Source organism: Olea europaea, chromosome 9 (assembly GCF_002742605.1).
Source record: "Olea europaea var. sylvestris chromosome 9, O_europaea_v1, whole genome shotgun sequence".
NCBI lineage: Eukaryota > Viridiplantae > Streptophyta > Magnoliopsida > Lamiales > Oleaceae > Olea > Olea europaea.
Genome location: NC_036245.1, coordinates 7,292,255 through 7,305,504, shown reverse-complemented (window position 1 = coordinate 7,305,504; position 13,250 = coordinate 7,292,255).

Here is a 13,250-nt window from a genome sequence, read left to right as displayed (position 1 = left end):
ATCAATCCGTCAATAAAGGGGGAGGAGAATATATAAACTTGTTATGTAGTGCTATCTATTGAGAGTTTCATTACCTTTGCCTCTGGCCAATCTTTGGGTATTTATAGGTGGTATGAACCGTGGGATGTGGAACACGTGTATACATCTGACGGTATGAAGCGTCTGCTCATAGGCGTCAATCAGCCGCGCTTGTAGAGTGGGCGGACAGTTTGTTTCCCCCTAGTTGAATTGACATAAAGTTGATAAGTCACATCAAATAGCTTTATGGGGGACGTCACATCAATTTAAACCTTATATGCAGAGCAAATCTTAAATTGGCAGCGAATCTTCTAACGGGGGTTCAAGCCACTTGAACCCGACCTCGGAGACGGGACACTTCGACAAATCAGTGGCAGGAATCGGTGTATCACTTCGGAGAGGCTTCGGGGGGTCGGAGTGGTTCCGAGGCTCATAAAAAGAAAATCTGTTGACCTCCAAAAATGGCTCCAACAGGCACCCTCGCTTCGTCCCCTCGAAACCTTAACTTGTGAATTGAATCCATATTATAGAGAAATGATGTGAAATGGGCTAAGGCGGGTTAATAGGCCTAAGTTCGAGCCCAGTACGAGGTGAGCAAAGTGATAGGCACTTCGGCTAGGCTTTTATGGCCTCGGTGGCGCCTCGGCTAGGCGCCCAACACTAATGGGCCTAGCTCGGGTCCAATAAGGTGGCCCAATATGGAGTGATAATTCATAGGCGTAACAGTTTGTGTGAAAATTATATTCTCGTGATTATACTTTTAAAAGGAATATCAAGACTTTTCATAAAGAGAAATCAAGAATATATTCTCATAAATATCTATGTTATATGAGAATTTTTTTTTTACCAATTAATTTTTTTTACCAAATTAACGTGTCAAGTCATCGTAACACAATAAATCATAGGCGGAAGTTGATGCTTATCTTGATTTGTTCGATACATTAAAATATATTTTAATTTCATTGAACAAGTTTAAATAGACCTTCAATATCATTTACGTCGGTGCTGAGCACCACCACTTGTACTAAATTTCATTACACGTCGAAGAAAGTGAATAGACATAAACTGTGTAGGTGGGATCTTATGAATCCTGCGAACACAACACTACTCACAAGTGGTTAGTGGGTTTTGACATGTCCTTTTTTGAATTTACACTTGGTCACATGCAACACGAAACCACACCATCAAAGATTCACCAACTTTTTCACAATTTTTATTTTATTTTATTTTTTGTGGGCTTCTCCGGATTTAAAATCTAGACACAAAGAGCACCACAATTTACAATAAAATGCTATTCTTCATTTTCCAAATGGAGCATTTGCCATAAGAATATTATCGTTCTATCATCTTCGTGGCTAGTAGGTCTCTAAAGTCTTAGATCATGTTTGGCTACCATTTATTATTTGCTAATTAATTGTCAAATCATTTTTATCGATATATTTCGTGAAGCTCACGATTTTTATTCTTCGCTTATTTTTATTTATTTATAATTTAAACTATTTATAAACAACTTCCAATTATTTGAAATGAGTGAATCTTAAATTATTCTTTTTGTAGCAAATTAAAGATTGCTTAAACATAAAATCTGTCAAAATTCAAACGTATATTTTATGGACAATAGAAATTAGAAAAGGAAAGAATAACGCAACCCATGCCATCCCCTTAGATAAATTAGAACAAACTGGTCTTTTTCCTTCTACGTTGGGTACTTAGTTGCTACATTTTTTAATAAATTGGGAACGCAACTGTAATTTTCCACAATAATAAGATCATCATTCTAACGCATTAATCAAATTCTGAACATCCTTCACAAAATAGTGCAACTTCTTGATGCAGCACACAACCAATGGGCTAAGTTTAACTTTTAAGTGACTATTCTAAGGGGGAAAAAAAAAATATTCTAAGAACACTCACAAATAATAAAAATGTTGGAAAATATGAGTAAATGGCTCACTTTTGACACACTTTTTGGTGGGATCCGTTGGTCCAATTTGGAAGATCAAAGTTGATCCATGTTCTCCTCGGTGAGAGTATCGAAATCGTATATTTACTTGCCAAAAATGAAGCTCGAGTGAATGAGAAATTAAAGTATTTTACAACGAAAAGAATCGTAGCCAAGTTCTAGGTGATAGTAATCACCTTGATAAAGAGATAAATCAATTAATGAAATTGAAGTTCTTTCTTTGGCTTATTTATCGATTAGAAGATTTAGCTTGTATGAATCGCTATTGATTTGATACCAATAATGGTAGTCGTTTCAGTATGTTAAGGATACATTTGTATTGACCATTGAAAGATAATTTATGTGGAAAAAATGAGTTTGTCCTACATAGGAAAAATATGAAAGTAAGAACAACTTTAAATATGGTTGTACATTGGAAGGGTGTAATGATGTGTAGTATAGAGGCTCTCTCCACGTGCGCACGCAAGGGGTGCAAATTACCGATTGAAATTGCTTTCAGACCTTAAATTTGTGTGCGGGTGCGACATGCGTACACGAATATCGGACCGAATGGAGCAAAAATTGGCCCATTTAGAGTGTCTACATTTTGCAATTTTTTGTTTTCTCAAACCGACCTCTGAGTTTTTGAAAACTGCCAAAACTCACATAAATTGAAGCAATTCCAGTGTTTATTGCCATGGAGTTAATAGGCAGATTTAATCTTATATTAAGTCTTATTTCCAACAATTCTAACCATGAAAATACACACAAAAGTTCTGTCTGCATACACACGAAAATATTCTGCAAATTAGTGTTGTCTATATAACAATCTGTTGCATTTTCAGCGTTGTCTTGGTGATATTGTTCGAATACAAATTCAGTTCGTCGAAGTAGTATCTGTGGTGCTCAAATTCTATGGATTTTACCATTGTATCCTGGGAAATAGATGCTCGGATTAACTTACGGTAAGGGGGCGAATCTGTTTTAAGAAAATTATGCTTGCACAGGCCTCGGGTTGAAGATTTATTTATTTTCTGCAATTTACATATTTGCAATTTATTCTTGCAGATTATTTATTTAGTGATTTACACGTCTGCAATTTACTTGATTCATATATTTTACGATTTACTTGTTTATTATATTTATGTTAAAAATAAAAATCGAAAAAGAAAAAAAAATCTAAATTTTCTTGCTAACAGTTGGTAAATACAATTTGGTATATATTAGTTGCATATACGGTATTTAATCTTTCATTGTATGTATATGAAATGGGTAAAACCAATATTTGTCAAATATGGTTAAAAGTATATACGATATGCAACATATACGGTAAGCGTCCTGCAAATACAGTAAGCTGCATATATGGTGTGCTTAAAATCAGTATCTAAATTACATATATAGTATGCGATAATCCGGTTTCATTAACACTACTAAGTTCTAACAAACTTAAAACGGATTCCTAAGTAACTAATTTTTTTTGTTTGACTTTTAGAAATGGCATCAACCAACATGGATGTAATCTAAGCTGTGCTTACTAGAAATCAAGCTGTGGGCTCTGCTGTGGTTCAAGGCCCAAGCTCTGTTGTAGCCAGAATGTGGCTAAATTGCCAAGTCATGTTGTGAGTTGTATTATGGCTCCAACAATTGGCCATACCATTAATGTTCCGGTCAATCATGGAGAAAAAATTGCGAAAATTCAATGTCTTGAATTTCAAAAGTTGGCAGTAGAAAATGATTTTTACCTGACCACTTTGAATCTTCCGAGATTCTTGATTGAGATTGCTCTAAAACTCAATGAGGGTGAGGGAGATGTTCAAACAATCATGCATTTGATGCTTGGAACCATTTGAATTTTCTGTGTCAAAACTATATTATGAACAATTTAGCAGACACCCTATACAACTAGGGATATTAATGAGCCGAAACTCAAGGCTCGAGTAAAATGAAATGAGCTTTTTTCAAGCCCAAGCCGAGCAAAAGCTCGGAAAGAAAAAGGCTCGAGCCGAAGCGAGCCAAGCCCGAGCCGGATCGATTTTTTCTTTATTATTTTTTTATTTTTTTTTAAAATAATTGCATTGGCACTGCTGCCTTATTTTAACAAGGCAGCTTATTTTAAGGCAGCCGCTAGCTGCCTTTTTTTGTGCTTTTCCTTCTTATTTGTTTATTTATTTATATAAAAAAAGGCCCAAGCCGGTAAGCCACACGGGTTGGCTTGGGCTAAGCCCGAAACCTCAAAATGGGGCTCGACCTGAGCCCCGAGCCATGGCTTGGGCTTTTTTGGGGGCCAAGCCACTGGCGGCCTGAGTCGATGAGTCAAATTGACATCCCTATGTGTATAGTATTATGAAAACTGTTACTGAGTTGTGGGAGTCTTTGGATTGAAAATATAAAACTGAGGATGTCGGAGTTAAAAAGTTCATTGTCGGTAGATTCTTAGACTAAAATAGTGGACTCCAAAACAGTTATCAGTCAAGTACAAGAACTCCCAGTGATTTTTCACGAAATTCATGACGAAGGGATGATGTTAAGTGAAACTTTTCAAGTGGCTATACTTATTAAAAAATTGTCCCCCGCGTGAAAAGATTTCAGGAATTGAAAGTCGAAGAACTAATTGTTAGACGTCGAATTGAAGAAGATAGCAAGAGTTTTGAAAAGAAGTGGTTCAATCCTGGTATGGTTAAAGCCAATGTTGTTGAGCATGGTCAAAGTAGTAAGATCTACAAAAACAAGTTTGAGTCATCCGGTGGCAAAAGGACCAAGTAAGGACCGAAAGGTGGAATTTTTAAGAAGAAATTCCAAAGAAAATGCTTCAATTGTGACAAAGTGGGCTACAAGTCTTCAGAGTGCAGATTGCCAAAGAAGAAGAAAGAAAGAAATGTGGTTGACTATATGGCACAAGATGTGTTGGAGCTGAATCTCTCAGCCGTAATTTCTAAAGTGAACATGGTGGGTTCAAATCCTCAAGAGTGATGATTTGACACCGGTGCTACCAGGCATGTGTGCTCTGATAAGGAGCTGTTTGCGACGAATAAAGCAATTGAGAATGGAGAAAAGTTGTTTAAGGGAAATTCAACAACTTCTGGAATCAAAGGTCAAGGAAATGTGGTTCTGAAGATGATTTCGGGAAAGAGCTGACTCTCAACAATGTGTTATATGTGCCGAAAATTCGCAAGAACCTAGTTCCGGGTCGATTTTGAATAAGCATGATTTTCGTATTATATTTGAGTCAAACAAAGTTATTTGTGTATTTGAGTCAGACAAAGTTATTTTGTCGAAAAGTGAAATGTTTGTCGAAAAATGTTATGTTTCCGATGGTTTGTTTAAATTCAATGTAATGGTTGTTAAACAAAAAATAAATGAAGCAAACTCTTCTGCTTACTTACTTGAGTCTTCAAATTTGTGGCATGGTAAATTAGGACATGTTAACTATGATACTTTACGTACACTAGTTAACTTGAATTGCACACCTGAGTTTCATATTGATTCCAAAGATAAGTGTGACACTTCTGTTGAGACAAAAGTAACAAAGTTATCGTTTAAATCAATTGAACGGAACACAGAACCACTTGATTTAATTCATAGTGATGTATATGACCTAAAACTTGTTACAAACAAGAGGTAGTAACAAGTATTTCATTACTTTTGTCGACGATAACACTAAATATTGTTATATGTATTTGCTAAAAAGTAAAAATGAAGTTATAGAGAAATTTGTTCTCTATAAGGATGAAGTTGAAACTCAACATAATAGGAAAATTAAAGTACTAAGAAGCGATGGAGGTGGTGAGTTCTGTGTACAACATTTGCTGAATTCTGTGCACAACACGGAATTATACATGAAACCACTGCACTTTATTCACCGCAATAAAATGGTGTTGTTGAACGAAAAAATTGTACTTTAAAGGAAATGATGCAAAACGGTGTTGTTGAACGGAAAAATTGTACTTTAAAGAAAATGATGAATACAATGCTAGTAAGTTCTGGGTTATCTCAGAACATGTGGGGGAAAGCTGTGTTGTTAGCAAATTACCTTTTAAATATGGTGCTTCGAAAGAAAATGAAAAAGACCTCTTATGAGTTATGAAAAGGAAGAAAACTTTCTTATAAATACTTACGAGTTGCGGGTGTGTTGCTAAAGTGGCCGTTCCAACACCAAAGAAGGTAAGGATTGTGCCAAAAATAGTGGATTGCATCTTTATTGGCAATGCACACAATAGTAGTGCTTATTAGTTTCTTGTGTATCATTCTAAAATCCCACACATACACAAAAACACAATATTGGAATCAAGAAATGCTTCATTCTTTAAACATGTATTTCCGTACAAATCTAAAGAGGAAGTAAGCTCCTCCAAACAAACATATGAGACTATGACTGAAAATAATCATGACGACGAACTAGAAGAGAAGACTGAGGTTAGACGTAGCAAATGGGAAATAATAGAAAAATCGTATTGTCTTGATTTTCTGACTTATATGCTAGAAAGTGAACCTCAAAGTTCTCAAGAGGCTGTGAATTTCTCGGAAGGATCTCAATGGAAGGATGCCATTAAAAGTGAAATGGATTTCATACTGCAAAATCATACATGGAAGATAGTGGATTTTCCTTTGAAGCAAACCACTAGACTATAAATGAATTTTTAAAAAGAAAATGAGAGCAGATGGAATATCGAAAAGTATAAGGTCAGATTAGTAGTAAAAGGTTACAAACAAAGAGAATGCCTTGATTACTTTGATATGTATTCTCCAGTGATGAGAATAACATCTATAGGTTGATACTTGCGATTGTCGCTTTGCGAAATCTTGAAGTACATGAAATGAATGTTAAAACTACCTTTTTAAATGAAAATTTAGAACAAGAAATCTATATGGAGTAACCCGAGGGGTTTTCGTCATCAGGGTAGGAAAAGAAAATTTGTAAATTGGTGAAGTCACTAAATGACTTGAAAAAAGTACCTAAGCAATGTCATGAAAAATTTGATAATGTCATAATAGAGAGTAGATTTACAATCAATGAGTGTGGCAAATGTGTTTACGTTAAAGACATTAAAGATGACTATGTCATCTTGTGTCTTTTACGTTGACGACATGCTTATTTTTTATAGTGACAATAAGATGATTGAATCCACTAAAAATATGTTAAATTTGAGATTTGACATGAAAGATATGGGTTTAGCTGATATTATATTTGGAGTGAAAATCTCAAGAACATCAGATGAGCTTGTTCTAAGTTAGTCACATTATGTAGACAAAATTCTAGAAAAAGTTCAATAAGGATAATACTGATATGGCTAGAACACCGATCGATACAAGTTAATATCTATCTAAAAACAAAGGTAAAAGTGTCTCTCAAGTAGAATATTCGAGAGTTATTGAAAGTCTAATGTACTTGATGAGCTGTACAAGATCAGATATAGTCTACACAATCAGTAAACTGAGTAGATACACGAGTAATCCAGGAGCTGATCGCTGGAAAGGAATAGTAAGAGTACTAAAATACTTAAAATATACTCGTGACTATGGACTACACATACCAGATATCCAGTGGTCATTGAAGGATACAGTGATGTTAATTGGATATCTGATATAAAAGACTAAAAGTCCACCAGTAGATTTGTATTTACATTGGGAGGTGCTACCATATCGTGAAAATCCTCTATGCAAAGTTATAGCTAAATTTACGATGGAATCTGAGTTTATAACTTTAGATAAATGTGGTGAAGAGGCCGAATGATTGAACAACTTCTTAGAGGATATCCAAAAATGGTCAAAATCTGTGTCAGCAATTTGCATATATTGTGACAGTCAATCAACAATAGAAAGGGCACATAGTAACATGTACAATGGCAAGTATAGACATATACATCGGAAATACAATACCATAAGACAATTACTCTCAACTGAAGTTATCACTATTGGATATGTAAGGTCAAAAGATAATGTCGGCGATCTGCTAACCAAATGGTTAAATAGAGAGTTAGTTGAGAAATCATCAAAATGAATGGGACTTAAGCCCTTGAATGGATAAGTTAGTAAAAAGGAAACCCAACCTAGTTGACCGAAGATCCTAAGATCTATGTTCAAAGGGACAACCTAATTGTAAAGATTTAATAAAATCACTGCGGGGGTGTTACCTCCTATCTATTCCTATGAAGTAAAAGTGATGCCCGTAAGGATGAAGGATAAGCAATAAGTTTTTAATGATTCTTATGCGTCAAAAATCGAGCCAAGTAATACAGGTTACTTGTAATAAGAAATCACCTATGTTTGAGAGAAGTGGGTCCGCTTCTAATAGAATTGTGTGGGGCTCAATTCTCAAGAACTCTCACAGAACCAAGCATATATTCATGGCCAAAACGAACATAATAATGAGAATTGAATTGTGTTAGGAATAATGTTGTGTAGAGTATATCATTATTTACATAAATGGCAGAAAGTAAATATGCTTTCACAAGGGAATGTTCATCAAAGGATAATATCTAACTATCCTATGCAGGCTTCAACCGTTGAACTTTATTACCAAGTCTTGTATCTTACGGTCTCATGTCTCTCCCAATTTTCATTCATGTGAGGGATTGTTGAAAAATATAAGTAAATGGCTCACTTTTGGCACACTTTTTGATGGGATCCGTTGGTCCAATTTGGAAGATCAAAGTTGATTCGTGTTCTCTTCCGTGAGAGCATCATAATTATATATTTAGTTGCCAAAAATGAAACTCGAGTGAATGAGAAATCGGAACTCAAAGTTGACCATTGGACGATGGTTTATGTGGGAAAAATGAGTTTGTCCCACATAGGAAAAATATGAATGTAAGAACCACTTTAAATATGTTTGCACATTGGAAGGATGTAATCATGTGTAGCATAGAGGCTCTCTTCACGTGCGCACGTAGGGGGTGCAAATCACGGACCAAAATTGCCTTCGGACCTTGAACTTGTGTGCAGGCGTGACCCACGTATACGAATGTCGGACCGAACGGAGCAAAAATTGGCCTGTTTGGAGTGTCCACGTTTTGCAATTTTTTGCTTTCTCCAACTGAACTTTGAATTTTTGAAAACTGCCAAAACTCCCAGAAATTGAAGCAACTCCTGTGTTTATTGCTATGGAGTTAATAGACAAATTTAATCTTATATTAAGTCTCATTTTCAGCAATTCTAACCACGAGAATACACACGAAATTACTGTCTGCATACACACGAAAATATTCTACAAATTAGTGTTATCTACATAACAATCTCTTGCTTTTTTAGCATCATCTTGGTGATGATATTATTCGACTACAAACTCAGTTTGCGAGCATAATATCTGTGGTGCTCAAATTCTACGGGTTTTACTGCTGTATCCTAGGAAACAGATGCTCGGATTAAACCTCAAGCACTTACGGTAAGGAGGTGACTCTAATTTAAGGAAACCGTGCTCACACAGGTCTTGGGTTGAAGATTTATTCATTTTATGCAATTTACATATTTATAATTTATTCTTATAGATTATTTATTGAGCGATTTACACGTTTGCAATTTACTTGATTCATATATTTTTTCAATTTACTTGTTTGTTATATTTATGTTAGAAATAAAAATCGAAAAAGAAATTTTTTTTTTTGAATTTTCTTGCTAACAGTTGGTAAATGCAATTTGTTATATGTTAGTTGCATATACGGTATTTAATCTCTCATTGTATGTATATGAAATGGGTAAAACCAATATTTGTCAAATATGGCTAGAAGTATATATGATAAGCTGCAAATATGGTAAGGTGCAAATACGGTAAGTTGCCTACAAATACGGTGAGTTGCATATATGGTAAGCTTCCTGCAAATACGGTAAGCTACATATACGGTATACTTAAAATTGGTATCTAAACCACATATACGATATATGATAATCCAATTTCATTAACATCACTAAATTCCAACATAAAATTCATGCATAAGTTCATGCTTCAGACAAAATCTTAATCCTACTTTAGGTAGTTTCTTTCATGTAATCTGATAGGAGGAAAAACAACAAATAAGATACATTTTCTATAATATTATGATACAAAATTGCTCATATTGTGGTAGCCACACAAAATAAACGGAAAATAAGATTGTCAAGGGAGTTTACATACGTAGAGGCATTAACAAATTGAACATTATTATCTGATATGTCTGTGTCTATGTGATAGACTGCGTTGCTCCCAAGTTAGGAAAATTTATGCAACGACCTACTCTCCTAGGAAACTAGTAATCGAAGTGTTGCCTATCCCACCTTCATCACCAGACGATGAGGCCACTCATCGAGGCCACCCTCCATTTTTGACGCTTTTAGAGCATAGCCCAATGCCTCATCAATACCATCCTTTGGGGTGACATAACTCCATGCAAACTTGTCACCTTCTCCAAGGTGATGAAAGAGGACCCAAACTTTAGCTAACTCTAGAGACCAAGGTGGTTGGTCTGCATCATAATACTTTGTGCAGGCTACAACTGATAAATGCATTTTATGCACTAATTCAAAATTTTATTATTATTCAACTATATGTATATTGAGTGATTATTTACTTAATTTGTGTAAACTATTTTATCATAGGAAAAATTCCAATAAAGGTACAATTGGTGTGAAAAAGAGTTATTGGGAACTTAATTGGAGTTGATTCAGAGTAGTTGAAAATTAACTGAATTGTAATTGATTAATTGGAAGTATTAATGGAGCATTCGATAAAAAAATCATAAGATCTAGGGGTTAAATTCGAAATTTGAAAAGTTTAGGGACTAAATTTTAAACTTTCAAAACTTGCAACCGATCAATTATTAGTAATTTTGGGATGAAGAGGATTGAATTGAAAGGATTAGAAGATGAAGGACTAAATTGGACGGGAAAATGATTCCAATTAAAAAGTGGAATCAATTCTTTTTCCTTCTCAAACTCTCTGTGGAAACTAGTTGGATCAAGGATTTTAACCTAAATCTTTTTCTATAAATACATACCTTATCCAACAATTAGAAGAGGCTTGTGGAGATCTGTTACACGAGACAAAGTACATTTTGGAACACATAAATCTTACATTTACAGCACCAAAAGGAAAGAACTCAAGAATCAATAAGACGTTAGGGTTTCAAAGTTTTTACAAGAAGAATGTGGAATTTTGGTACAAATTTTGGACAAGATCTTCACCCTTTTTCTTCTTTTGCCTTAAAATTCGGTGATATACTTTAATTATTTCTTGTTTTATTCTTTCCCATAATATTTAAATATGTAATTAAATAATTGGTTAAGATGAGCAATTGTAACCTAGAGATTGAACTTTATTTTTAATTAAAAAGTCTTAAATCTCCTATTAATGTTGTGAATTATTTTTACTTCTTTTTTTTTTAATGCTTTGAATTATTGGACACTACTTCATTGATCTGTGAGCAATAATTATGCCGAGAGTCGAATTATTTGTTTATACCATCGAGTAAAAACCTGCAATTTGGATAAAAGAGTAGATATACACTTTCATGGTTATCGCCGTCTTTAAATAAATTCTTTAGTAATTGAATGTTCTTTATTGGTTGAATGTTCTTTATTGGCATTCAGATTTACATAGAGATATGATGGGTTGACTTAATTAAGTAGGATTGGTTCGAGCTCCAGAGACGTAAATTAGTTAAATTAAAAAAATTCGACCGACTAAATGGAATCTATTGTAATAAAATTTCGAAATTGAGATTAAAGAATAGTTATGATGAACTCGAGAATCCTAACACTTAAACCATTATATAAAAGCTCACTTTTTAATTATTTTGTAGAATTATTATAATATTTACGATAACAATTAGAAATACTTGTATTTATCCTCGATTGAATTGAAGTTAGGAATAGGTGAAACAATGACTAAATTGTAGTTCTCTTAAGAAGGATAATATGGACTCTTAGGTCTACTTTATTACTTGTCATGATCCGTACACTTGTGAAATATAAAATCGACAATAAATTTTTGGGGCCATTGTCAAGAACTTTTTTTAATTCAATATTGGTTTAAATTATTTCTAGCTTTTATTTTATTCTTTCTTTTTTCAATTTCAGCTAATCTACTTTTTTATCATTGATAGGAGCGAAAAGAACACAAGAGATCATCAATAATATGTAATAACTTATCCTGATATTAATGATGGTGATATGCTTGTTGGAGATGTCTTCGCCATGATGGGATACAATCCACCTACTACACTCGAAGAGACTTGCTAGTGTCATTATTTATCCCATCCATCTGGAGGTGACAATTGAGCCAAGTAGCTTGCTGGGTCGTCGCGTTGAGGTTCAACCATCGAAGGCTCGAGCTCATTTCAAGATTAGTCTGAGCACGAGTCGAGCAGGGAAACTCGATAGGCGAGTTCAAACTTTTGCATATGACCTTTGGTTCCCCAATGATCATTGAAATTTTTTATTTTTTATTTTAGTTTTTTCCTATATAAATACCCCACAATACAAATCATTTTTTTACACAACAATCAACAAACTCTCTTCTACTCTCCATAATTCTATGATTTCTTCATTATTCGTTATTACATACAAATATACAATCTATTACTTATATGTATAATTGCATACACATTCTATAATTTTTATTACATTCAAATTTCAATTCTATTACATACACTCCCTCAATTTTATTCTCTTCTCGACTTTATCCAATTTATACATTTCATCTTTATTCTCTACACTACATTCTATTACATACACATGGATCCTATTGATTCTATTGAGAGCTTGTTCGATGGCCGTTCACCTATGATGCCACAATCTAAATTTATCAATCAATTTGCTGGTCACCATCCCCAACGGTTTGTCGAAAATAGGCATTGATGATACTCATGAAAGTAGTAATCCAATTGATTTGGATAACATCGAGAAGATGCTAGCGATGTGGAACTACAAATTCTCGATGCAAGGGGGAAGTGAAAGGGAAAAATTGCAAAGTATTGGGAACACTTTAAATTGATTTTAATAGATCGTACCATCACAGAGTCTAAGGCCATGTGTATATACAGTCAAACACGATTGACATGGCAAAAGGTTATTGATATCAACCACATCAACAGTCATTATGTGAAATGGATGCCAAACATCGACTTGTTGGTGGATTTCAAACACAACTAGCATTTGATACTCCTTCTAGTACCAGTTCTTCAACACCAAGCACATAGATGTATATGGAGGAAAGAATTTGTAAAGAAATGGTAAAGTTCATTATCGGTGTTGAGTTGCCGTTAAGCGTAGTCGACAACGACCATTTCACAACGCTCGTGAAAGAACATCTCCAACTAAG